The following is a 25,491-nucleotide window of genomic DNA, read 5'->3' as shown; positions in this document are numbered from 1 at the left end:
TTTCTTGTGCAATAAAATTTTTACAAAGTATATAAAAATTACATTTACTGTCTGCAAAACTAAATCTCTGAATGGTGCAATAACAGCTTGGCAACAGTGACTAGGCACAGCAGGTACATACGCCTGACTCTCAAGGACATTCAGGAGACTCGACAACAAAGACGCCCACATATGTTGAATATGTATTACATAGTTCTAATGTCTACTCCTTAAAAGGGTGTCTTTGTACACATTCTTCACGTCTACAGTTTGTCAGCGTCTGTACAGCTCATTTACTCTAGGAAGGGTTTATATATATGTTATCCATTTCACCAGAAAGGAAAGGAAAGAGGCTCTTTAGGCCTTGGATTAATGTGCGACTTTAGACACTTTATCAAATCGAGATGCTTATCTGATTTAGACAGAAAACCTTTTACCACATAAAGTTTACAATACTCTGCAAGCTAAAATGAGGTACATAGAAAGTTATGCCTACATGTTGCGGACTGTGACGATGTACAGCCTAAATAATGAGACCAGTGATTAAAAACTGCTGATCTGGGTGAAATTAAGATTTTTGCATTGAAATGAATGACCTGCTGTCCTTTTCTGGGTAAAGACCTAATGTTTCAAAAATGAATGCATGTACCAATTACTGAACGGGCCACTGTAGTGACTGTGAATTGAACTGGGTGCTATTCTACAATGGAAAGCCTCTTCGGCATGGCTTTTGTAAAGTAAAGCAGTCAAATAAAGCAGCAGTAAAATAGCTCTTCTTCCACACAAAACGATCCCTGTGAGCGTCACCCAACCCAATCAGAGATTTCATCAGATGATGGACCAGGTTATGTGTTCAGTATAAGTTACAACAGTGATTTTAAAAAGTACTGTTTTCATGACACAGAAAATTCCAACTGTAAATTCAACATAGTTCTCAAATGCCAATCATCTTGCTTCCTAGTACACCTGTCACATGTGACTTTAGGCCGTGCAAAGCATGGAGCAAAACTGCAACTACACTTGGTTTTTTCCCAGTAAAACAATGACGAATGTCATGTTTTACCACATTAAATCTAGCTTAGTTGTGGCATCTGAAGCCTTGTTTCTATCAGGTGTTTTCCATCATGCTTATCCTCCACCATTAGATCCATATCATACAGTGTGGCTTTTTTTTGCCAATGTTGTAACAGCAACAGCAGTTTCTGTGAGTTTATAAATGAAGTAAAGTAGCAAAGTAGTTTTTGTAACTGAGTTTTCAGTCCTGCTCCTCCTTTCGTGTTTTCTGCTTACAGGCTGTCAGGTCTGATAGGGTCATTATTTTGGCCCTCTGGTCTTTCTCTCATGTCACATCTTCTTAATTAACAAATGCTAGACTGCTTCCATCCCTTCAGCTCCTTTCCTTCACTCCCTCAGGGAGGAGTAAGAGCGGATTCAGTTTGGCTGTGACAGACATTAATAGGAGGCCGGCCATCAAACATATGCTCGGTTCAGTGTTGTTGTTTCATCGTGACTACAGGAGGAGGTTTGCCAGTGTATCTAATGCCACCACAAAATCCAGAAAGTTGTTTTTAGCTGTTTTTCAGCTGGAATTTAGGTGAACCCTATAATTTTTGAAACGCAAATATTCTCCTTTGACTGCCTCAGCTATTTTGTTGTGGAAATTTGATGTCTTTCTTCAGACTTGAACAGTGAGCCTCAGTGGTTTATTGTTCTTGAGTGAATGCCACAAGTGATTAGGCTCCTTTACTCGGAGCGCTAAACATCTTAGCTGTACTCAGAGGAGCAAAACAAAGTTGCTTCACAAACCAGAATGCAGCCGTCGGTTTGCGCTGCTCGAAACTCTACTTAGTTTCCCAGAATTAGTTTTAGAGCAATGATGCTGCATTCCCAAATTACTAGGCTGTAAAATATTCCCCCATCAGTCTGTCATGAATGAGCTGAAATAAATTATGACTCTCAGGCTGTTATTACTGCTGTTTACAGCAAGGAGATGAGCAGAATATTGATGATGTAATGACAGGGGAATATTTATTAGGCAACAATTCTTTAAAAAAAGCAAAGCAGATATAAAAAAAAAAAAACAACAATTTTTTTTTTTCCAGAGGACGCAAAGTCACAGTTGATCTAAATTTGTCCCCCATGATAAACCTAGATTTAAGGGGTATTTCAGCCCAATTCAAATGAATTGTAGCCTGTAGTGCTATTTGTACATTAAGGTTGTTTTGATTTGTCATTTTTTTGAGTTGTGGAGACTGCTGCCGTCGGGGAGTGTTCTTTTTTTGCTTAAGTTGGTGATGTGTGACACAGCAAATCATTGGTTTCTAATGCGATGATGAATGTGATTCACTTCACCTGCCAGTAGTTTGTGTATAAAAATTGAGAGCTGTAGTTCTTAAATCTAAAGGAGTGTTTTAGTAAAGTCGACATTTAATCCAGTGACACAGATCTGCAAAAAAGAAAAATTTGTATGTTTTCAGCTGTCAAAATGGTCATCCATGTAATTAAATACAGAGGTACCCCCCTACCCCATTGAGCTTATATTTATAACTGCATTTTAGGCAAAATCTTACTGGAGTAGTAAACAGCAAAGCTCCAAAACAAATGTTTTCTTTCAATAGACCTTCCCACATCTTAAAAACTTGTCTGTTCCAAGCCTGTTCACAGCGTCTCATCTCTTATGAATTTTTAGTATCCGAGTCCAAACCAAGATGAGCCTCGTGGCCTCACGGGGCAAAGTCGACCATCTCATTATAATGCAAAAATGCTACAACTGTCCTTTAATTTTTTAGGCTGAATACCACTGCTTACATTACCCCTAACATCATCAAGCTTCATCAGCCTGCACAGTCAAATGCTTTAGACTCTCTTAATACTGCCCATGGCTAAATACTGAACAAGGACGTGTTCTTGGTCCATCTCTCTCTTGGGAACTGTGTTTTGCTTTTTCTTTCTGCCTTCATCTAATAAATAAAAAATATTTGTGTGGTGGTCCTTGCATAGTTTGACTTTATACAGTTCCAAAAAAAGAGAAATCCAAACAAAAGAAAACAATCTGCATCCTGACCACTACCACGGCCAGTCAAGTTACGGAAGGAAGAAAAAGAAAGAAACCCCAAATCCTCTCATTTGCACTGGAAAATTTTCCGCAGTTTACGAATAGGAATATAAATCTCTCTCCATTTATATATCATTCACAGCAGGCTCCCTCTGCGGTTTGCATGGCTAACTCTTTTACGATTGATTTATGGTAATTATTTATTTATTTGTGAAGGAAGGCAGCCCTGCAGAGCTTCAAATTAGGCTGGTAAACTTTCGTAGGACAGTTTAAGGCTCAGCTGGCTCATTTAATGCTGAATTTAATTTTCCCTCATGGTGAATAGGGCTGTGCAATATGACCAAAATCTCATATCCCGATATAAGAATTATATCGTCTGATAACGATATAAATCACAAAAATGTAACATTTTCTGTAAATTCTGTGAATCTCGGGCAGCTCGACTTGCGTGAAGTGTTTCCAGCTGGGCGTCGTGTAGCTGGAGTCGAGTGTTTTAACCGATGCATGAAACGATATATTTTTAGACATAAGTTGTAAATTAACTGTAAACTTTTTTGCTTCTCATCCGTAGATACTCTGCATACTCTTTCACGTGATTCAGTTTATTTTGAAAAGTCTCAACAGGATTTTGAGCTTTATGGTAAATGGCCTGTATTTATATAGCGCTTTACTAGTCCCTAAGGACCCCAAAGCGCTTTACATATCCAGTCATCCACCCATTCACACACACATTCACACACTGGTGATGGCAAGCTATTGTAGCCACAGCCACCCTGGGGCGCACTGACAGAGGCGAGGCTGCCGGACACTGGCGCCACCGGGCCCTCTGACCACCACCAGTAGGCAACGGGTGAATTGTCTTGCCCAAGGACACAACGACCGAAGATTGTCCAAGCCGGGGCTCGAACCGGCAACCTTCCGATTACAAGGCGATCTCCCAACTCTTGAGCCACGATCGCCCCCCCCCCGATTTTCTATTTTATGTAGAAAATAAAGAAGCGGTCGCGGTGGTTTTACCGTCTTTGTTGCTAACGACAACGCATAAAAGCAGGCGCTTGTCCGTCCGTAGTGTGGTTATATTAAATATAAGAGAAAGAGAGAACTTTAAGAAATTAATATAGCCACTACAGTGACCAACAAAAAGATGAAAAAATGCTGTAAACGTTTATTTTGCGACATCACGAGACAAACGATAGCGTAAAATGAAAGGATAGATGTTTTTATATCGTCATCCGATATATATCGTTATATCGAACAGCCCTAATGGTGAATAATAAGAAATATTTGAAACACCTGACTGACTTTACCTGCTGTCTTATACACACTCAGATAAAATAAATTCATTAAAGAAATGGCACAGATAGCTATAAGTTTAGTTAGAGACAAGTGGTGCTGTTCTTTAAATTATTTAAAGTTTTAATGTTGGAAACTGCAGGTAGTCTATGATGTCTCCCGGCTTTACTGCTTTAATATTTTTAAATGAGTGTTTAAAACTATGTTTATTATTAATGTATAACACAATTCAATTTGTTTAGATAGTTACTATTCTGTTGCTGCTGAGGTCTGTTTAAGGTATACCTACATATGCTCAATTTCAGTAGTGTGATGACATGTATTTGTCATATTCAACACCTGGATGGAATTTCATTACATCTGTAACAGCTGTTCATTTGGGCTCGGCAATCAACAATTCAAAATCTGGTGGTCAAAGGGCACTGTGAACTCATGAAAGTCATTTGACCAGAACTCAAGAATTCTTACGCTAATGATGACAAGATTTCGCATTAATGTCTCAAAGAGAAAAAGTGATTTAACTTCAGGTTCTTACAATATACATATGCTCATGATGTATCTGCATTTTATATTTTGTCATTACTCTAATACAGCTTTAGATACACTTACTAAAGTTAGACACACTTAATATCTTTTATTGAATTTGCTGAAAGAATTCAGTGCACACGTTTGTTATGAATATGTGCAGACATGGACTTTAACTGTAAGTTGACTGGCTGGGTTATAACAGTGGGGTGCTAATCCTAGTTTCAAATGAAGTTTAAAGACATCTGAGGCCTTCATTAGTAACCCATAAACCAGCCATGCAGCTGTGATCTTTAATCTGAAAAATCAAACAAGAACTTAAATGTCATATTTGATTCTGTCTTGTGTGTGAGCTAGCACTGCTGGTGCTTGACTGACACTTCCTCCCAACTGCTCTTGTTAAACTTTGCTGGTTTTTATAGTGCAAAGCACTTTTTTGAATTACAGTAGGAAAAGAAAAGCTGAACTTCATGAAAATTGGGATGGCTAACTTAAATTTAAATGGCTTACTGGGAAACTTAAATAGAACAAAGCTATTGAAAATGTCATTACTAATACTTGTGCTTATCCTGCAGTGCTGTCACAGTTTAATATTGTCACAATTTTTAATATTAGATAAAGCTGCAGGGCAGCAGGGTGGTGCAGTGGTTTGCACAGCAAGAAGATCGTGAGTTCAATTCCACCATCAGCAGATAGGATCTATAATCAGGTCTGGTTGTACAGTGGGGCAAAAAAGTATTTAGTCAGCCACCGATTGTGCAAGTTCCCCCACTTAAAATGATGACAGAGGTCAGTAATTTGCACCAGAGGTACACTTCAACTGTGAGAGACAGAATGTGAAAAAAAAAAATCCATGAATCCACATGGTAGGATTTGTAAAGGATTTATTCGTAAATCAGGGTGGAAAATAAGTATTTGGTCACCTCAAACAAGGAAGATCTCTGGCTCTCACAGACCTGTAACGTCTTCTGTAAGAAGCTTTTCTGTCCCCCACTCGTTACCTGTATGAATGGCACCTGTTTGAACTCATCATCTGTATAAAAGACACCTGTCCACAGCCTCAAACAGTCAGACTCCAAACTCCGCCATGGCCAAGACCAAAGAGCTAATTTACGAATAAATCCTTTACAAATCCTACCATGTGGATTCATGGATTTTTTTTTCACATTCTGTCTCTCACAGTTGAAGTGTACCTCTGGTGCAAATTACTGACCTCTGTCATCATTTTAAGTGGGGGAACTTGCACAATCGGTGGCTGACTAAATACTTTTTTGCCCCACTGTAGCTGGTGAAATTGAAGTCAACTTTCCACAAAATGTAGTTTATAACAGTTAATTTATGATTTAACAAACAATCTATGATTATGAAATCATCTAAAAACTGTAAATGTGTTATCTTTGTGAAATATAAAAATGTAATATAAGTTACATGTAAGTAAAAAATAAGAAATTGGGAATGGGGCAAATACTTTGTCAGCTACCAGCTTTAACTGAGTTCCACACTACAGAGCTGAAATGATATGAAAATAAATCTGTAATAGCTCCTGTTTGCAACCTCACTGGACTGCATCTGAGGGGTGAGGGTGTGCTTCTGTGTGATTCAATTAGAGGGGGTGAGCTGCTCAACCCCTGGCCTCCACCGACTCAGTGGTCATCCAGCTGGAGAGGCTCATTATGTAGCAGCAGGCAGCTCAGGGGAGCATGGGCTTGGATCTACTTAACAAACAGCACAAGCACACCCAAGGGAGACAGACTGGGAAATTATTATAGATAGCAATCCACCACTGTTGCTTTGTCAACAGCGAGGCAATGGCTGGAGTTTCAGCCGCTGGTGACTCTTACAGGTAATTTTCTCTCGGTGTTGGGAAGGATCCACTTCATTAAAGTGTCTGGCAAGTCCTTGCATGGATAGGGCAATTACTGTACCTCCAAGACTCATTTCAAATGCAGCTGTGGCAAGTCTGTCCCACCAGTTGAAAGGCTCTCCTTTATCCCAGCTCCTTTGTGTGCGTTGACCAAAGCAAATGGTGCTCTTTGGGTAAGTCTTAATTATATGTGAAGTTGTTGTCCTTTTTAGTCTTGGTGTAATTGCTGGCTGAATAGCAGAGAGTGATACTTTGCATCACCAGCTTTAATTAGTCAGTAAAATTGTGAATGGTTAAGTAATGAAGTTGTGTTCAGAGAAGTGAGCAGTAACTACTGACGTCTTTTTATTAGAGATCTTGTGATTGTTTGAAGCTTTATTCAAACCATGTGCTCCTGTTTTATTGTGCAGCTGTTATTATTGCGCATTAAACACATTGAGCTTCTGTGTAAGAGGGAATTTTTATTTTGTTTCTTATTTTTTTGGCATTTCCAACCATTAGGTCAAATGCTATGTGCCATACAAGCAAAGGCTTTGGCATCTTTCTTCTCATTTCTTAGTCAGTGGTTTCTTTTTAGCTCCGGTTGATGTGGTTGACAGGTAGGGACAGGTTCACAGGAGTCACACTGGGAGGCTGTCGCTCTGTCGGGGACAGAATGACCTCTATTTCATCCTCCTGGCTGCCTGTGTGGAGAGAGGCAAGAGGATAAAGATGAGCTTTGTAGATATATAAAAGGACAGCTTCAAAATGTATTATTTTTGAGCCAAGATGAAAGACAGCCAGGTTTGTTTGGTCCAAGTGGCTCCTTATTCACGAGGATCAATAAATTGGTGTAATTGGATTTTAGAGCGCATGCAGTAAGAGAGGATATTGCCCTCTGTTGCAGGACAGTCCCTCTGGGCTGCACTGCCATCTCCTCTATTAAAGCTGCACTAGAACTGGGGGGGCAGATGAGCCTTCTGACATCGACTTTAAGGCCTGAGGTCTTTTCCTTTCACAGCTTCGACTCGGATTTAAGTTTACACCCACATCTATTACACTGTCGTCCTCTAAATGCAGCAGAGTGTTGTTTTATTAATGTTTCTCTAATGAAGCAGGTTTCCCCAGACTGAACTAATGACCCCGACTTGTGTCTGCTGAGGAAAAATCCAGAAATTGCGTAACTGGTCGAACGCAGCTTTGAGGTTTTTGGGCGGCTGAATGGTTCCATTGTGTTTAACAGACATGCCTTATTTTTTTCTTCTCAGTGTCTAAGGTGTTTTTTCTGTGCCATAATCCACTTTTAGGCCCCGCTTTAAAATTATTTTTAACACTTACAGTATATAACCTGTGCAGCAGCCAGTAAAGTAGGTCTTTGCGTAGTTTAATTTCAGCCTAGCTGTTGTTGTGGCAGTTGTGTTTTCTTGGCTGCGGTTCCTCTTTGGTGGGTATTAGCTGTGTTGTGTTACTGGTGTGGGTTATTTGTCTGACTCACATTGATGTGGATTGTTTTTGATGTGAAAGTGCTTTGTGTGTGTGTGTGTGTGTGTGTGTGTGTGTGTGTGTGTGTGCTGGTCTCGTCAGCAGCGTGTTGTACTTTATGTGTTTGTGTGCAGCAAGCAGGAAGGACAAATCCTTCTGACCCCATGTTTTTTTTCTGAAGCCACATTAGCCGGTGTTACATCAGCATCATTTTGTGATTATTTCACATTTCACGATCTGCCAGGGTGACATTACACTGCTCTGGTTATTGTAATTTATTTCGTTTAACTTTGTTTTAGACTTCAGAAAAGAAAAGCACCTGAATATGTTTTCTGCATAGATTTTTCACCCTGGCTACATCAGGAGCACTATAGCATTTAATGTTTCTTTAGTTGATCAGAGCTGCTAATTGCTGTGACCTCACTGTTGTGCGGTAACTGTTTTAATAATGCCACCCACTTCTGTGTGACAGGTCAGAGTGTTCTGTCTTTTAATCATATAAAAATAAATAAATAAATAAAATGCCATTGACTCATATCTCAAATAGCAAAGCAAGCTTCCCATTGTTTGAATGGCACAGTCTGCGTGCTGACTTCAGATCAGTACCTACTTAATTTGCTTACCTGTGTTCAGGGGCTGTACAGGTGCCACAGACTCTAATTTCTAATTAGATTTTAATATGGCTCTAAGTACACGACATTAATATAATTGAACTTAATTAGCAGAAGGAAATATAAGCCCCCTGACCACAGCAATTATACATGGGCGTGCTTATGCATACACTGTCTTGCTCTCTGTGTACAGACACATTTTTCTGATATATGGCTCATCTTATGCTCTTATAGAAAATAGCATCTTACCTGCAACTTCACCAATGTTTTTATTTACAACATTTAATCAGTTGGTGCTTGTTTAATTTTTTCCTTTACTGGTTGTAATTTTTGGATGGATTGCAGGTCTTTTTTAAGTGTTAGAAATGGGGCTGCACAATACTGTGTTTGTTTAATCGGCATCATTTAGTTGCACCATGGTAGCCAATCATGTCTATGATCTGTTAACTTAAAAATAAAACACACTAGAAATCAGAAAATTAGAAAACTGAAATGTCTAATGAAATTTGCTGTGCATCAGCCGAGTCCCTGGAGAACAAGCATCTCTAACAGATGCCAGTTTACGGCGTCTTTTTGGAGGTAGGTTCTGATTTCCCCCGAGTGTGACAAATCAGCCGCTGTTCATCCCCTTGGAGCTGCTGAGCCAACAGGATTGGCTGATGAGATGGTGAAAAACAAATCCATCCTAGCTACTTGTGGCACATTTCCTTTCATAGCTCTTACGCCCCTTTAGCGTTTCCGGCTGACTGAGTAGATAGGTGTCACCTTGCCTGCAAGTAACCTGGCGTGTGTGTGTGTCTGAGAGAGAGAGCGCCAGCATGTGGTGTCTGAGCTTCAGCTAGCCAAGGTTCAAATGGAGGTGAACGGACCACTGCTTATCTTTGTCTTTCTCTGGATAAACCTGCTCATTTTCCCACCAAGATAAACTCGCGGGTTATCTGCAAGAAGACTAAGACTGATTCAGAGCAATAACTTGAATATTTCTCCTGCGGTCTGCTATGATTGCTTCTGCTGCTGGCAAAATGTCAAGTGCTGTTTTGAGTCAGAGCAAAATAGTTGGTTCCAACAGAATGATGGTCTTATCTCGCTTCTTGGTTCCTATCTCTCCCTTTTTGAGATTGGCTCATCTATTCAGTGTCAGTGTCTGATTCAGTCCCATTTTCCATTCAGTAGTATATCCTCTATGCAGCTATCTGTGGATGTTTTGCTACCTCAGTAGATACTTAGCAAGGTCCTTTATGTGTTTTAGATGGGCTGAATAATTCACAATCTGTTATCACCCCAGTCCAACTCTTCTTTACACCAAGGCTAAGAGACACCAGACTCATTTATCTTCTATCACAGGTCTACTCAGTGGTTTGTGCTGTTTGCAGGGTTACTAAGCAGCAAATACCCAGTTAGTTACCACATCTTCAGAGAAAATGGATCTTTTTTTGGGAGGTAAGGATTTAAGAAAGCGAGAAGTCCTTTGTGGGATTACATCTTTTTCTCGTGAGGATGGTGCAAGGACAGAGCAGCTGAAACTGCCAAATGGAAAAAATGCATGCTTAAACAGCATCAGCCTTATGCATGTGTTACGGGTCCCAGATGTGAAGACCACAATAACAAAAAGAATACAAATCTGTAAAAATAAAGGTAGAGTCTCAGAGAAAGAATCACAGGAGCACTCGTGTCTTTTCCCGAATTGCATCTCTTATTTCAGATCAACAAATATAATTTACATCCAGTGCTTTCACTTGTCAGATATGCTCAATAACTGTAAAAGGTAAATAAAAGGCATTTGGCAAATATATGCATCTATGGTCATTACATTTCTCCAGTCTACACTGTTAACCACACTATTCCTTCACTCATTTAAATCAGCAGTGCAGAGAGCATATAATGCCTTAAACGTCTTATTGCTCTTTCTCACATATAGGGCAAACTCAAAATAGCTTATCCACAAATCTGATATAAGTGCATAAATCTTACTAGATTAGACAAAACACACCTGAATGTATTACTTTGCAATGTAACAACATAAATGTACATTCATTCTTAGCTTATTCTTAACATTTCCACATCACTTGAACCATAAAGTATATATAAGATATTTTAATCTCGAATAATCTGATGTCAGGGCCTTTACAGTTAAATTGGAGCACCACACACACATATTTGCTTGTTAAATGGAGTTTACCAAGTTTAAATACATCCCGCGGGCTGGCGAACTCTCGCGATAACTCGCGGTAACTCTTGCGAGACCTGGGGCTGCGCGGCTCGGCTTTACCACCGCTGCGGTGCCGCGCTTCAGTACTTTTCAACTAAACCCCACTTAAGGTTACATCGGCGGTGTCAACATAACTCTCAGTAAACACCGAAGTAGAACAAGGCACAAAACCCTCATACACTGTATTTTTAAGACGATACTGACCTGTAAAAATAAAGGTAGAGTCTCAGAGAAAGAATCACAGGAGCACTCGTGTCTTTTCCCGAATTGCATCTGAGAGGACAGGAAGTTGGTCCGCTCTAGGCAACCGCGGGCGAACGACTACAGTGTCAACAGTTCCGCTTATTATTTCTCACTTTTACTCTCCTCAATTGTTATGGACTACACGTAATGAATGTAAAATAATAATTGTCTTAATTGCTGACATATGTTTTTCTTAAAAATAATAAAATTTACCAAAATGTGGTAGCACATTTGTGTTCACCACACGCTCCCCAACAGCAAAAGTGGCTCCTAACACTTAACTTGAATTATAAAAAAAACCTTTAAACTAACAAAGTCTCTTTACGGGGCGACCGTGGCTCAAGGGGTTGGGAATCGCATTTGTAACCGGAAGGTCGCCGGTTCGATCCCTGGGCTCTCTGTCCTGGTCGTTGTGTCCTTGGGCAAGACACTTTACCCTACTTGCCTACTGGTGTTGGCCAGAGGGGCCGATGGCGCGATATGGCAGCCTCGCTTCTGTCAGTCTGCCCCAGGGCAGCTGTGGCTACAACCGTAGCTTGCCTCCACCAGTGTGTGAATGTGAGAGTGAATGAATAGTGGCATTGTAAAGCGCTTTGGGTGCCTTGAAAAGCGCTATATAAATCCAATCCATTATTATTATTATTTACAGAAGTCCCTGGAATATTCCTCTTGCCCAGGTGTCCTTAGACTTCAGGCATTCTTCTTCCTGAGATTTCTGTTCGATTCAATAGCAAGGAACAACATATGAAACAGGTAAGTAAGGGCTAAGGGTGAGGGGAGAGGGGTAGGGGGGTTGGGAGTAGAGAAGAGGGTAGTAGAGGGAAGGATATGGCGAAGGCTGGACGTTGATGGTGTTCACCGCAGGATGAGCCTGATAGGCTGGTTGACCCAAGGATGGGTAGGTGAAGAATGTGGTGGGACGTCTCTGCCTGCTGGACTGCCTAGGATGAGATGGTGGCTCTGGATGGATGTCATCCCCTGGCTCCACCCTGGGTTCCGGCTCTGGGTCAGGAACCTCTACTGGATCAGGACTGGACTCAGTGACGTCAACTTCTTCTTGAACCTGAGGCATCTCCTGATTGTCACTTAGTTGAGGTAGGTCTGGGTCTCTTAACACAATTAGATCCTCTTCCGGAACCATGGCACTTTTTTTTCTAGGTTGGACACGAGCCCTTAAGACTTGTCCTAGTTCACTTGGACCGGAGCTCCGTTGCGCTCCACTTGGAACTGGTGTGACTGGAGAATGGCCCCCTCGAGGGTATCTGGGTACACCAAGCCAGTACAATGGCTCACCCTCTTCCGAGTCAGTTGTGTCAGGGTTCGGCTCTGGTGTCATTGGTCTTCCGGTGGACTTCTTGTTTCTCTTGTGTGGTCTTGTAGCCTGACTTTGGATAATGTCCACTGGCAAGTCATTTACTTGTAACAACAAGTTCCTGTGCAAGGTGCGAACAGGACGGCCTCCCGCCTCTGGACTCACTTTGTAGACGGGGTTGTCGCCCACTTGCTCCCTCACAATGTAGACCGTTTGCTCCCAGTAGGGTCTCAGTTTGCCAGGGCCCCCCCTTTCACTCAGGTTTCGTACCAGTACTCTGTCTCCTGCCTGTAGCATTACTCCTTTGCATCTTTTGTCATAGTTTGCTTTGCCTTTGGAACTTGACTGTTGACTGTTTGCATTTGCAATGCGGTATGCTTCTGTCATCTTCCCTTTCCATCTTTCTGCATACCCATGTGGTGTCTCAGTGTTGTTTTCTGCCATGAGACCAAAGAGAAGGTCTACTGGAAGACGAGGGTGTCGACCATACAAGAGGTAGTACGGAGAGAAGCCAGTCGATTCATGCTTGGTACAATTGTAAGCATGGATAACATGGGGTAGATGTTCCTTCCAATTTTGTTTCTCCTTTTCTCCCAGTGTACGCAGCATCTGTAACAGGGTGCGATTCAGTCTTTCAGTAGGGTTGCATTGGGGATGGTAGGGGGATGTCCTTGAGTGACCAACGCCTGCGAGTTCTCTTAGGGACTTGAATAACTTATTCTCGAACTCGCGACCCTGGTCGTGGTGGAGCTTGGAGGGGTAGCCAAATTTGGGAATGTAGTCATTGAAGAGGCGGTCTGCCGCGGTCTTATTCTTGGTGGGATACGCTTGTGCGAACCTGGTAAAATGGTCTACAACAACCAGTATATATTCAAACCCACCTTTACAAGACTCTAAGTGCAGGAAGTCAATGCAAACAAGCTCAAGAGGGGAGCTGGATGTTATGCTACCCATGGGTGCTCTCTCGTGTGTCGTTGGCTTCTTCTGCTTGATGCACTGACACTTCCTTGTGACGTACTCTTCAATTTCTCTCTTCATGAAAGGCCAATAGAACCGCTCTCGAGCCAGGTTCAAGGCTTTCTCCACGCCGACATGGCCCATGTTGTTGTGGAGGTGTGTGAGAGCTACCTGTCTGTAGAGAGTAGGTAGGACCAGCTGCTTGCGTCCTGTAGTCTTTCTATAGAGAAGGTCATTCTCCATGTGCAGCCGACTCCACTCTCTCAACAGTCTCTTTGTGTTAGTGTCAGCCTTGTCATCTTCTGTTGGTCTTATGTCCTTCTCTACCATGTCAATGACTTTTCTGATTGCTGGATCTGCTCTCTGCGATTGTACAAGTTGGTCATGACTGATTGACTGTAGGGGTTCTTTGATGGGTAGGTTTGGTGCAGTGAGGTTAAGGGCTGCAATCCATGCTACATCTCCTTGCTTCGCTCTTCTGCTCCCTTCCCAAACCGCACATACGGCTTCCTCCGACAGTTCCTCTGAGCACTCTCCCATGAACCTCTCAATGTCAAGTGGGCAACGTGACAGCACATCTGCATCAATGTTTACTTTTCCCGGCCGGTATTTGATGTCGAAGTGGAAATCTGCCAATTGTCCGACCCAACGGTGTCCAACTGCGTTGAGTTTTGCTGTGCTGAGGACATATGTCAAGGGATTGTTATCTGTAAAAATGGTGAAATGTGGAGCATAGTAGAGGTAATCCTTAAACTTGTCACAAACTGCCCACTTGAGGGCGAGAAACTCTAGTTTTCCGCTGTGCAAGTGGTAGTTTTGTTCAGCAGGTGTGAGCGTGCGAGACCCATACCCAATCACTCTCATCTTGCCTTGTTGGTTCTGATATAGGACGGCACCAAGGCCCCTCTGGGATGCGTCCGTGTGCAATATAAAAGGGCGGGTGAAATCAGGGTACGCTAACACTGGTGGCTGAGTGAGCATGTCGATCAAGCGCTCAAGGATCTCTTGGTGTTCTTTGTTCCACTGTATCAGGGCTCGAGAAGGCTGCTGAGTGTGTTTTGCTCTGCCTCTAGTTGGCTTTGGTGGCAGTGTGTTGGACGGGACTTGGAGCAAGTCATACAACGGTTTGGCTATGCGGGAGAAGTCCTGCACATACGTCCGATAGTAGCTTAGGAATCCCAAAAGCTGCCTGACTTCTCCGACGGTCTGTGGCCTTTTGTGTTTGAGTGCCTGTACTGCCTCGGTATCTTTGGGGTCCACCTTTACTCCATCTGCAGATACCAATCGGCCGACATAGCGAACCTCTTTACGGAACAGCTCACACTTCTCGGGTTTTAGCTTTACACCATGCCGTTGTAGGGCTTGGAGGACTTTCTGTAGCACTTGGACATGTTCGTCAAACGACTTGGAAAAACAAAGCACGTCGTCAAGGTAAGGGATACAGCACTCGTCTCTGAGGGTGTCAAGCATTTCTTCCATGCTCCGTTGGAAGGCTGCTGGGGCATTAGACAGTCCAAAGGGTATCCTCACCCATTCATAGAGGCCCCACGGGGTAGTGAATGCCGTCAGGTACCTTGAGCCTTCTGCGATGAAACCTTGATGATAAGCTTTACCCTGATCCAGGATCGAGAACCAGCTGTAACCACCTAGCGAGTCTGTGAGATCCTGGATCCGGGGGAGTGGGTGTCTGTCTGGCACAGTCTTGTTGTTTAAGAGACGATAATCGATGCACAAACGTAAAGACCCATCCTTCTTCCTTACGCAAATGACTGGAGCAGCATACGGCGACTGTGACTTCACTACCCATCCCTTGACAATCAGCTCTTGAATATACTCCTTCACTTCCCTGTAAAGGGGTTTAGGGATAGAAGCATAGGCCCTCTGGACTGGTGTATCATCTTTGAGCCTGATTTCCATTTGTAGTGAAGGGATACAGCCTATGTCTGTGCTGCTACGAGAGAACGCCTCACACTCTTCCCTTACACTTACATCACCACAGACTGCCATTTGGCTTTTTCTACCTTTAAAACCCGGAGAGCAGCCAAATGGCTTTTAGCTAAGCTTTAGCTTCAGCCAAGTGGAAGCTAAATTGGCTAGTCATTCATATGTATATTAGGTTGTTAGCTGGGAATTCTGGAGGGAGGGGAGTGGGGGTGTGTGGATGAGGGGGTGGGGGAGCTGCTAAAAGCTGTGAACTTCCCACTCCCCTCCCTCCAGAATTCCCAGCTAACAACCTAATTTACATATGAATGACTAGCCAATTTAGCTTCCACTTGGCTGAAGCTAAAGCCTAGCTAAAAGCCTACCAGCCATTTGGCTGGTGGTGGGTTTTAAAGGTAGAAAGGTAGAAGCCTGGGACACCTTTTCAACTGACTTCTGTTGGTCCGGACTCAGGTGGCTAAGATCAACTGGGGGTAGCCATGACTCAGTGGACAGTTCAGAAACAGGAGTGGCTGCGCTCACCTCAGCTATGGTGATGGGGCTCTGTGTGGGTTGAGTCAGCTCTGATGTGTTTGTGGGTCGGTCTGCCTCAATAACTTTAGCGACATGTTGAATAGTACCCAGGGCTGTTCTCTTCGGTAGAATTATTTCGTGTTTGGAGTGGTTAGAGATGGGGACCTTAACAAATGGCCTTTGAGGGTTGTTGATCTCAAGGAGCCCTTCCCCAACACTCAGGTGTCTCAAGGCAGTGTTCTCGTCGGGTTCGTACAGCACCAGGGGGTCACAAATGTCAAAACTTTGGGGTACTCTGCACCACACTTGGACTGCTTTTCCAGCAGGAATGGTCACATTGCTCTTCCCAATTCTCACTGTGGCTGGGTCACATTCTGCTCTTTGTGGTACTTGTATGAAGTTTACCATAGCCATCACTTGCTCTTCGTCTGTACCAAAAGCTTTGCGTAGGAGACTATATAATAAAGCACTGGCCTCTCGGTCTGACTCTTGTGTTTGGATAATGGCGCCAAGCACGTTCGCTCCCAGGAGGGGCTGAGGGAGTGACAGCTTACTGACAAGGAAAGGGGCTTGCACAGTAAGATTGGGATCTTCGTGACCAGCAAGAGTGACTGTAAGTTCAACCCACCCATCATAAGGAACTGCTTGTCCGTTAACCGCATAAACTTCAAGTCCATCATTTAACAGCTCTTGGAGGGGTCTCACCTGATAGTTAGGAATAAACCACTGAACCCACTGTCTATCCACTAAACTCACTTGTGAGCCAGAATCAAATAACACTGTCACTGGATAGCCACCAATCAAACACTTGAGGAGGCTTTTCTTTCCAACTAGGGGGACTTTACAGCTGTTTGGTGTTAAACTTTGGCAAGAGGTTACCTGTTGCTTTCTCTGGTCTCGCTTTGGCTGCCTTCTTTTTAGCTTACTGCGACGTCTTGCACACTCAGTAGTAAGCTGTGCAGAGGAAGACCTTACTGGCTGGGACTGTGACTCTGCGCCGGCCTCTGGCTGTCCCTCGACAGAGACCGATTCCAGTTTCCCTGAGTTTTGGTCCGCTTTAAACATCCCACCGCTCGGTGTCCTGACTCGCAGCATACAAAGCAATGACTACAGTCCTGCAAGTTCTGTTCAGTACACTTTGGACAAAGGAACGCTTTCTTTTGAGGAGGTCTGTTGGGGTTGGCTGGGGTTTGGAAAAGTGGGTTGGGAGGTGGTTGTGGGGACAGCTGGAAAGGCTTTGCCTCGTGTTGTTTAATTAGGCTGGCGACCATGTTAGTTAGAGTCTCTACTTGGGCGGCAAGTTGTTTGATTGTTGGTGAGGATTGCTCTTTGGCTATCTTGTCGTTTGCTTCGACCCCAGCACTTTGGGCTTGTGCACTCTTTTGGCGGGCGACTTGGCCTAACCTTCGCTGGTGTTCATTTTCATCACTGATAATCTTTGTGACCTCACTAAGAATCTCTTCGTCAGTGACATTGTTGTTTGAGGTGAGAGGTCTTAGTCTTTGTCGCAAGTCTGCGTACTTAGCCCCCAGGCCTTGATAGATTGTGTGGAGGAAAACTTCCTGGACGGTTCTTGGGTCATAGGAGATCTCAGTGTTGGCCTGCTTCGACTGAAAAATAAGCTTCTGTTTAAGTCCAATCATGCGATACAGAAACTGCTGGGGCGTCTCTTGTTCACTTTGTCTAGCACACATTAACTCCTGGAGCATTTCAGTTGTCGCTTTTTCTCCGAGATGAGACCTCAGAAAGCCCTGAAGTTCATGGAGAGACAGGTCATCTTTGAGCATTAACATGTCCCGGAAAGTGCCAGGCTTCACAATTCTCAACACACCTCGAACAATTTCAGCCTCCACAAATCCTTCTTTAACTCCTTCATTAATCTGCTTGGTGAGACTGTTGTAGCTGATTTCGGAACTGTTGTCTCCAATCTGTCCTCCAAACACTTTGAATTCTCTGCGTGGCAAGTACAAAAGTCTCTTACAGTGACTGGCTGCTTAGGGCTAATCTGTATGATTGGTTGTGGTTGCAAATTGCTCTGCTGGCGTGCTAAAGCAGGTGACTGGGCCCTTACAGTTCCACATAGTCTTAGCCTCTCACCCAGTGTCTCATACGCTTTCCTCAACTCCTCTAACTGTTGTATTTCTGCGTTTGCATAGGGGTTTGGTGATATATCTGGTGGATCTTCCGGCGGTTGTGGGTCTAGCACGGTATTGGATGGTTGTGGACTGGGCATGGCATGTACTTCATTCTCACCAGCTGTTTGCAGGATTACTTCCCTGGATGACTAGATTAATCAAATCATTCAGCGTCAACAAATGACTCATGCCCTCATCTTCAAGTTGCAATAGTGTATTTGACTGCATGTAGGAGGTGATATAGTCCATACAACCTTCTTTATCCTCCTGACTGAGCTGTGTAGTGTCTTTGTTTTCTGATGCGAGGCTCTTAGCGAGTTCGAAGAGGTCTTGACCTTGGAGTGAAAACAAGCGTCTCCTGATATTCCAGGCGAGTTCCTTTCTCTCGGTCGACATGTTGTATGTATTTCTGATTATCCTTCAGCTCGATAGTGACTAGGATGCGTCACACTCCCCTCACTGCAGTACGGTTCCACGTCGAGGCAAAGGTCCCCTTTTCACCTCACTACCTGGACACCTACTCGCTGGCTTGGCTGGAGTAACGGCCTTGTCACGATTGTGTCGTGGTTCTGGTATCACTGGATCTGCCCTCGACGACTGTAAAAATAAAGGTAGAGTCTCAGAGAAAGAATCACAGGAGCACTCGTGTCTTTTCCCAAATTGCATCTGAGAGGACAGGAAGTTGGTCCGCTCTAGGCAACCGCGGGCGAACGACTACAGTGTCAACAGTTCCGCTTATTATTTCTCACTTTTACTCTCCTCAATTGTTATGGACTACACGTAATGAATGTAAAATAATAATTGTCTTAATTGCTGACATATGTTTTTCTTAAAAATAATAAAATTTACCAAAATGTGGTAGCACATTTGTGTTCACCACACATGTCAAACTGTGTGCCACTTGTGGAGGTGTAACATTTCTGCATCACCGCACTCTCACTCTCTCTCTTTTTTTTTTCTTCATGGTGCATTTAAAGATCCTTCATGTTGGGAAGGATTTCATGGTCTCGGAATGCAAAATGACACAAGGAAGCATAAGTTAGCATAATGAAAAGCACCCGGTCCATGAGGTGAAGAGGGAGACAGACAGTGTGTTTTATACAAGGTGCAAAACAACAGAAACTGAATCCTCTTTTCCTTTTGAAGCAGTCTTGCGTACTTGAAACTCCTCTGTATGCAGGTGATCTTCTGTCTCTGTTCTGGTTGTCTTATTTTTCTTTTGAGGTGTTTTTTTCTTTTCTTTTTTGTGCCATCATTCAGAGTAAGCATTTAAATGTCATTTAACACTGAATCTTTGATGTGGTCATCTTAGCCTCTGAGGAACTTAATGTGTTTCATAACTCAAAATTCTCAAATTAATGAGCAGATTGATAATCAAAATAGCATGCCATTGTAGCTGTAGACTTAATAAATGCTGTGTGCTTTAATGAGGCTTTCAGGAGGTGTTTTAAAAAAAAAAAACAAAAAAAACAAAAGCTGATGGGAAAAATTGAAGGCCGCAGGGCCACCTTGGGTACAACTCTGACAAAATCTGACAACTCCCATCCAGTATGACATCCTCTTCACCCTTTTCATCTAAAAAGTATTATAGGGAAGAAAACACACAAGACAGAGCAGGGACACGAGGAGGTCTATGCAGACATACTGACAAATAATACTTCTAACACACAGAGAACCCACTGAGGAAAAAAACCTAAGGAGAATCCTTCTCAAAGTAACGTGGACCTTCTGCTTAAACGTCTCTGATTTGTTTAAAAAAATTTTTGTTATAATATGTATATAATATGTTAATAACCTGGATGGTATCCAAATAGCTTTTTAAAAGTCTTATAGATCCCTTTACTCCCCCAAAGCACAGGCCACCAAACACACAATTGTTGACTTTTTAAACTCTTTAGACTTGCCCTCACTCAGTAGGGTATTTCATAAGTATAGGTAAGGCCATTTCTAGACTGAACGCCAATAAGTCTCATGACGTAGACGGGCTGCCACCGGAATGGTACAAATCTAAGGGGAAACATTACTGTTTATTTTAGAAAATTGTTTTAATTATATTTTGTTAGGAGGAACTGCCCCCACCCACCATCCCAGTCCTGGAAGGAAGCTTTTGTATCAGTTATACCAAAAGAAGGGAAGAATAGACTTGAATGTAAATCATATAGACCCATCAGTGTCCTGAACGTAGATTATAAATTATACACCTCCATTGTAGCAAAAAGAATGGACAGTATAATAACTTCCTGGATCATGGCTTTATATAAAAATGGACAAGCCCACTACGATAAAAAAGAACACTACATATTATTGAACAAAGTTCAGTTCCTTCACCTTATACCAGGGATGTGCTGTTGGCAAGGCTGTCCACTCAGCCCAAATCTTTTTAAGTTATTTATTAAACAACTAGCCCAACCAGTACGCCAGGAAGGTACACTAAACTGTATTTATATTGTAGTAAATGATTAAAAGGTCAGTTTATATGCAGATGATGTTTTGGTCACACTACCTGACCCAGACTCAAGTTAACCTGTTGTGATGGGATTTTTGGAAACCTATGGCAAGGTGGAGCTTGCTCCCTCTGGACTTTGGCAGCTGAATCAGATCAGTTTAAATGAACATTCTCCCCAAATTATTATATCTTTTCTCAACATCACCTACAGAAATACCCAAAGAACAATGTTGAGACTGGGATAAAAACATCTCATGATTCATTTGGAATAATAAGAAACCAAAGGTGAAATTCTCTACCTTTCAGCTGCCTGAGGGGGACGGGGGTAGGGCCCTTCCTTTATTTAATTGATTATTACTCATCTGCACAATTACAGCCACTTGTATGTTGGTGCGATCGACTTTATGAAACCAGGCGGAACAACATTGAACTTTCTACAGCAGTTAAACCATTACAAATGGTGTATGTGGCTGTATTGATAAGGAAACAAAGGCACCTGGTCAGTGGGTAGATCTCCCCCTTAAAATGTGGAGAGACTGTGAAAAATTACAGGATATGGTAAAAATGCTCTGGCCAGCATATGATCCCGACTTTGCACCAGCAGTGCAAGATGGTAGGTTCCAGCAATGGATTTCTTTAGGTATTACCTCGATATGTAAATGTGTGGTATGGCAGATTTCTTTCATTTACTGCACCAGCATTTTTTCTATCGTGTAGAAAAACAACAAAATCTTATAATTGCACTTCTTTTTCTTATATAAAGATATTTGTAGGATTAAATGTGAAGTGAAACTTTACTGTGATAGAAAGGGGAGTTTCACTTGAATGTGGGTGGGCTATACTTGGCCCGTGACGTAAGATAAGTTTGACATCCCCGCACTAGAGAATCCCACATCCAAACATAAGAGACACATGCTGCACAGCTTAAAGGAAAACAGGAAGTAATGAAGAAGAGGAACAATAAAGAATATGATCTTCCTCCTATATTTGAAATGTATTGCATGTAAGTGTGCTGCAGCTTCAATTTGCAGGCTCGAGTCTTGTGTTAAAGATTTCTTGGGTTTATTTGAGATGGCCATTGATTCTCATTTTCTCCTCCACTGGTTCCAGTGTATGTTTGTTTTTGTTTTTCAGTTGGAGCTTAGCTCTCAGTTTGAGGAAATGGACAGAACCGAATCGATATCTCCCTCGGGACTGTTTCTGTATTTCATATGAGACACTCTTTGAATCTTCTCTTATTTGTCTTTTTTAAAATTTCCTTTTCTGTTTCCATCTGTTTTTCTCTGACACTTATTGCTCGCAAAGTGGAAAAGTGTATCATTTCTTTGTTTCACTCAGTATCGTCATGGCAGCGTGTGTGTGTGTGTGTGTGTGTGTGTGTGTGTGTGTGTGTGTGTGTGTGTGTATACAGTATTTACACTGTATTTAAAATCCACCACCCCGTCCCTCTGCACCCACAAGCTGAGGTGATTCCCTTTGTAGCTGATATATAATTACCTTTCCATAAAACCCAGTTTTAAAGAAGTCACATAAAACATGCTTAATTAAAGCCGGGCTACTTGATTCTGTGCTCTTTTCTCACCCTCGTAAAGATTATGAACTAAACTTAAATCGGCTCTTAAAACACTATAAACTTGGAGCTGCTTTTCTGTAAAGATACCGATTCTGATCTTTGCCACTTTAATTTCTTCTTTTATTTGTCTGAGAATGGTTATTTATGTTTTTATTATTGCTCATTTTCGATTACTTGTACTGTTTTGAATTAGAAGAATTCGATTTAATCACCTGACAGAAATAGTAGAAGTGGTCCACTCTGACACTGTTAAATTACAGTAAAATCCTGTCACATGACCTGTTGCCAGTTAGATATATTGCATTATTCTCTGTTAGAGACTGTGCTTTGCTGCCTTTCCAGTAAGTGGTGCAGAGCGTGGTCAGGATTATCCATGATGGGTAACAGTTTGTTCTCCACCACAGCTTTGAAAGTGTCCAGCTTACAGCCATCACAGAGCCAGCCTTACTAATCAGTTTATTCAGTCTGTTGGTGTCACCAGCACCGATGCTGCTTTCCCAGCAGACCACAGCAAAGTGCTCTGCACTTGCCAGAACTGAGTGATAGAAAATCTCCATCGATTTTCTTCACAGGTTACCTTAAAAGCAGAGCCCTGTGCTTTAAGTTGAGCTTCAACTTCACTATTGAGCCATTTTTTTCTGATTATGAAACAATTCTAATGTCTTTGTTGTAGTGACATTCACAGCACAAAGGTTTGTATAAGAGAGGTCTGCTGAAGTATTTTCCTCCAGATCTGCACCCTCAGCACATTTACTCTATTCTGCGACATTGAAGCAGTCCTGCAGTGCTGAGATGATTCCCTTAGCGAATACCTGAACTGTTTTCATAGATGGCTTGTGTCTGCAGATACTGGGGTAAAAGGCATGAGACTTTCAGATTGGTAAGAAAGTTGAAATGTGCATTGGGGCAGCTTTGTAGGCACCTGAAAAGTTTGTGTAGATCTGGTGTAGTATGTTCTTTTTGCCTGGTGGGGAAGTTATATTGTTTAGGGTAAACTCCTTAAAGTTAAAAGGTCTGCAGTTCAACATTAGATACTTTATATCTGGTGAACAGCGCATGTCGATGACTCTTGTGTCGGTGTACCAGCTGGTGTTGACATAAAAGTAGACTCCTCCACCTCTCCTCTTACGAGATGTCTGCCTCCTCTTTTATGAAATTCTTGCACTCGTCAAACTCTGGTTTCACAAACTGTGATGTTTGATAATTTGACAGAACTCAGAAAATGTAATTAGTCTCTTGGTATTTGTGTGTTTGTGTATGCGCGGTGTAAATGAGTCCTGTGGAACCAGACTCTGTGAAAACTAAACAAGTCTTCCTACACTCCTCATGACCTTCAGCCACAATCAGAGTAAATACAGAGACGGTCTTTACCAAATCATTGCTACCTCCAGTTTATCCAAATTAAAGATGTCTTCAGTGTTATTGTTAGAAACTTCACCAACCACCATCTCGCCCTCTAATCAAAATAAAATTCCTTAGAGTTCTCAAAATGTCATCTCAAATATGCAGAAATGTAGATTTAAAGTAAATTTCTTTCTACATAAAGGCATATGGTGCATTCGGTGACATTCTGTAAATCAGAAATCCATTGTTGACATCCAGTAAACAACATATATTTTCACTTTGATTGGCTAGACATACATGAAGACATCTCTCTGACTTGTAATCAAAACAACCCAGTAATGACAGTATAAGCTCCTCCAAAGAATCTGCATCACCGCACTTAAACTTTACTGTGGTCTGAGGTGAGAGGAGCAGACGCCGACCTCTCTGGCTTAAAAGACACCTGTCAGTCAATTTGTCTTGCTAATGAGGACAAATTTAAAATGCAAGGTTGATGTTTTTTTCCAGTCTACTTCAATCTTCACTTGTACCTGTACCTGCATGCCACTGTTTTCCATATACCTGTGCTTTTTCTGCACATGCTCACCAAATTGAAATAAATTAAATAAGACTCCCTCACCCTTTTGTTTTCATTTGGGGGTGCCACTCCACCACCCGTGGCTATTTCTTCCAAGTGGCTTGTGTTTCTCTTGAAGCCGTCATTGGTTGAGTGACTGGTTTCGGGAGATTATGAGTCACAGCTGGCGCAGCAGTTGGCTCTCCCTTCTCTGTTTAATCACTGCAGGAGTTGCATGGTCTGATAAAGCGGCTGCTTTCATTATTAGTAAGTGAAACACTCAAACGCAGGTCCTCATTTTTTAAAATGTTTACCACTGGTGGATTGCTTAGATGCATTTAAGTGCTTATTGTACCACATTTCACCCTCAACCCATGTTACCTTCTGTGATCTATGTGCAGAATAATAGCTGTTTCAGAGTTAAACTTTCATAGTTAGAAAGTTGAATCAGTTTATGGGGAACCTTGGAGGGTTTTACAGTATAATACAAACTGGTTCCAGGACAGTTTGCTTTGTTGATTTAAACATAGACTGCATATCAGAGATGGCTACAAGTCTCAATGACAACAAACAGTGGTTTGTTGACTAGCGTTTTGAAGCCTCAACTGTGGGATTTCAGGGGTTCAGGGTGTCATTTCTTTTCTTTTTGTCTCACCATGTTTGTTTTATAGGGAGAGCTGGGGTGTTATCATCTAATACTAGTGCTTGGCAGCTAGCTTATGTAGCTAGCTTGGTTAGTGAGGTGCATCTGTTATTATATGTGAGTTTTGGCAAATTAAAAACATAATCCTCTTACCAAAGAAACTGAACCGCTGAGTTACTATCCTATTTTCAAATCACGATAAAGTGCAATTTGAAGCAGTTTTTATTGTCATGAACAGAAGCTTTTGAAACCAAAAATCTCAAAATGTGTTGGAACTTTTTTCAGTGCCGTAGTCAGAAAATGTGCATAAGCTGTAATTAATCAGGAGCTGATGGAGGCAGCATACGGCAACAAGTGTTCTAATCTATCCTTACATGGTTGAGAAGAAGAAGGGTGGTTGTGAGCACAGCAAAACTGCACATTGAAGGTAGCGACTAGTGAAGCAGCAGCTGCAATAGTGCTGCCCTGATTCTTTAATTTTAGTGATATTGGTACTGACTACATTTCTTTTAGCAAACCCATTGTCTCACGAGTCCTTATCAAATTGTAATATCATACTATAGGCATAGGGCACAATGCATACTTGTGCCCTGACTGGAGCACAAGTATGCATTTTTTATTAGCTGCTTGCATGCTATATTATACAGTGGACTGTGTACAGTTGGTCATCCATCCATGTTTTTTTTACATTTTCTTTAGTTTCGTGTAGAGATTAGAATATATATTTCTTTATAATTCATGATAACACTCAATTACAACTGACAGTGCTTCATCTAGCCAAAACTCCTCACACTTTAATACGGTTCCTTCTTGAAGCCTATCGCAATCAGC

General features: G+C 42.1%; 1 protein-coding gene across 2 annotated transcripts in view; it reads left to right on the top strand.

Annotated features, from left to right (window-relative positions):
* The window catches only part of myripb (myosin VIIA and Rab interacting protein b), a 139,936-nt gene that overhangs the window by 7,875 nt on the left and 106,570 nt on the right, over positions 1–25,491 (top strand). The gene's annotated exons all lie outside the window — the stretch shown is intronic.

The sequence above is a fragment of the Rhamphochromis longiceps genome, linkage group LG9 (assembly GCF_057381845.1).
Source record: "Rhamphochromis longiceps isolate RC_006_pf linkage group LG9, R_longiceps_female_GT1.1, whole genome shotgun sequence".
NCBI classification, from domain to species: domain Eukaryota; kingdom Metazoa; phylum Chordata; class Actinopteri; order Cichliformes; family Cichlidae; genus Rhamphochromis; species Rhamphochromis longiceps.
Note: the sequence above shows the minus strand (reverse complement) of the source record. Positions and strands in the feature narration are given on the sequence as shown.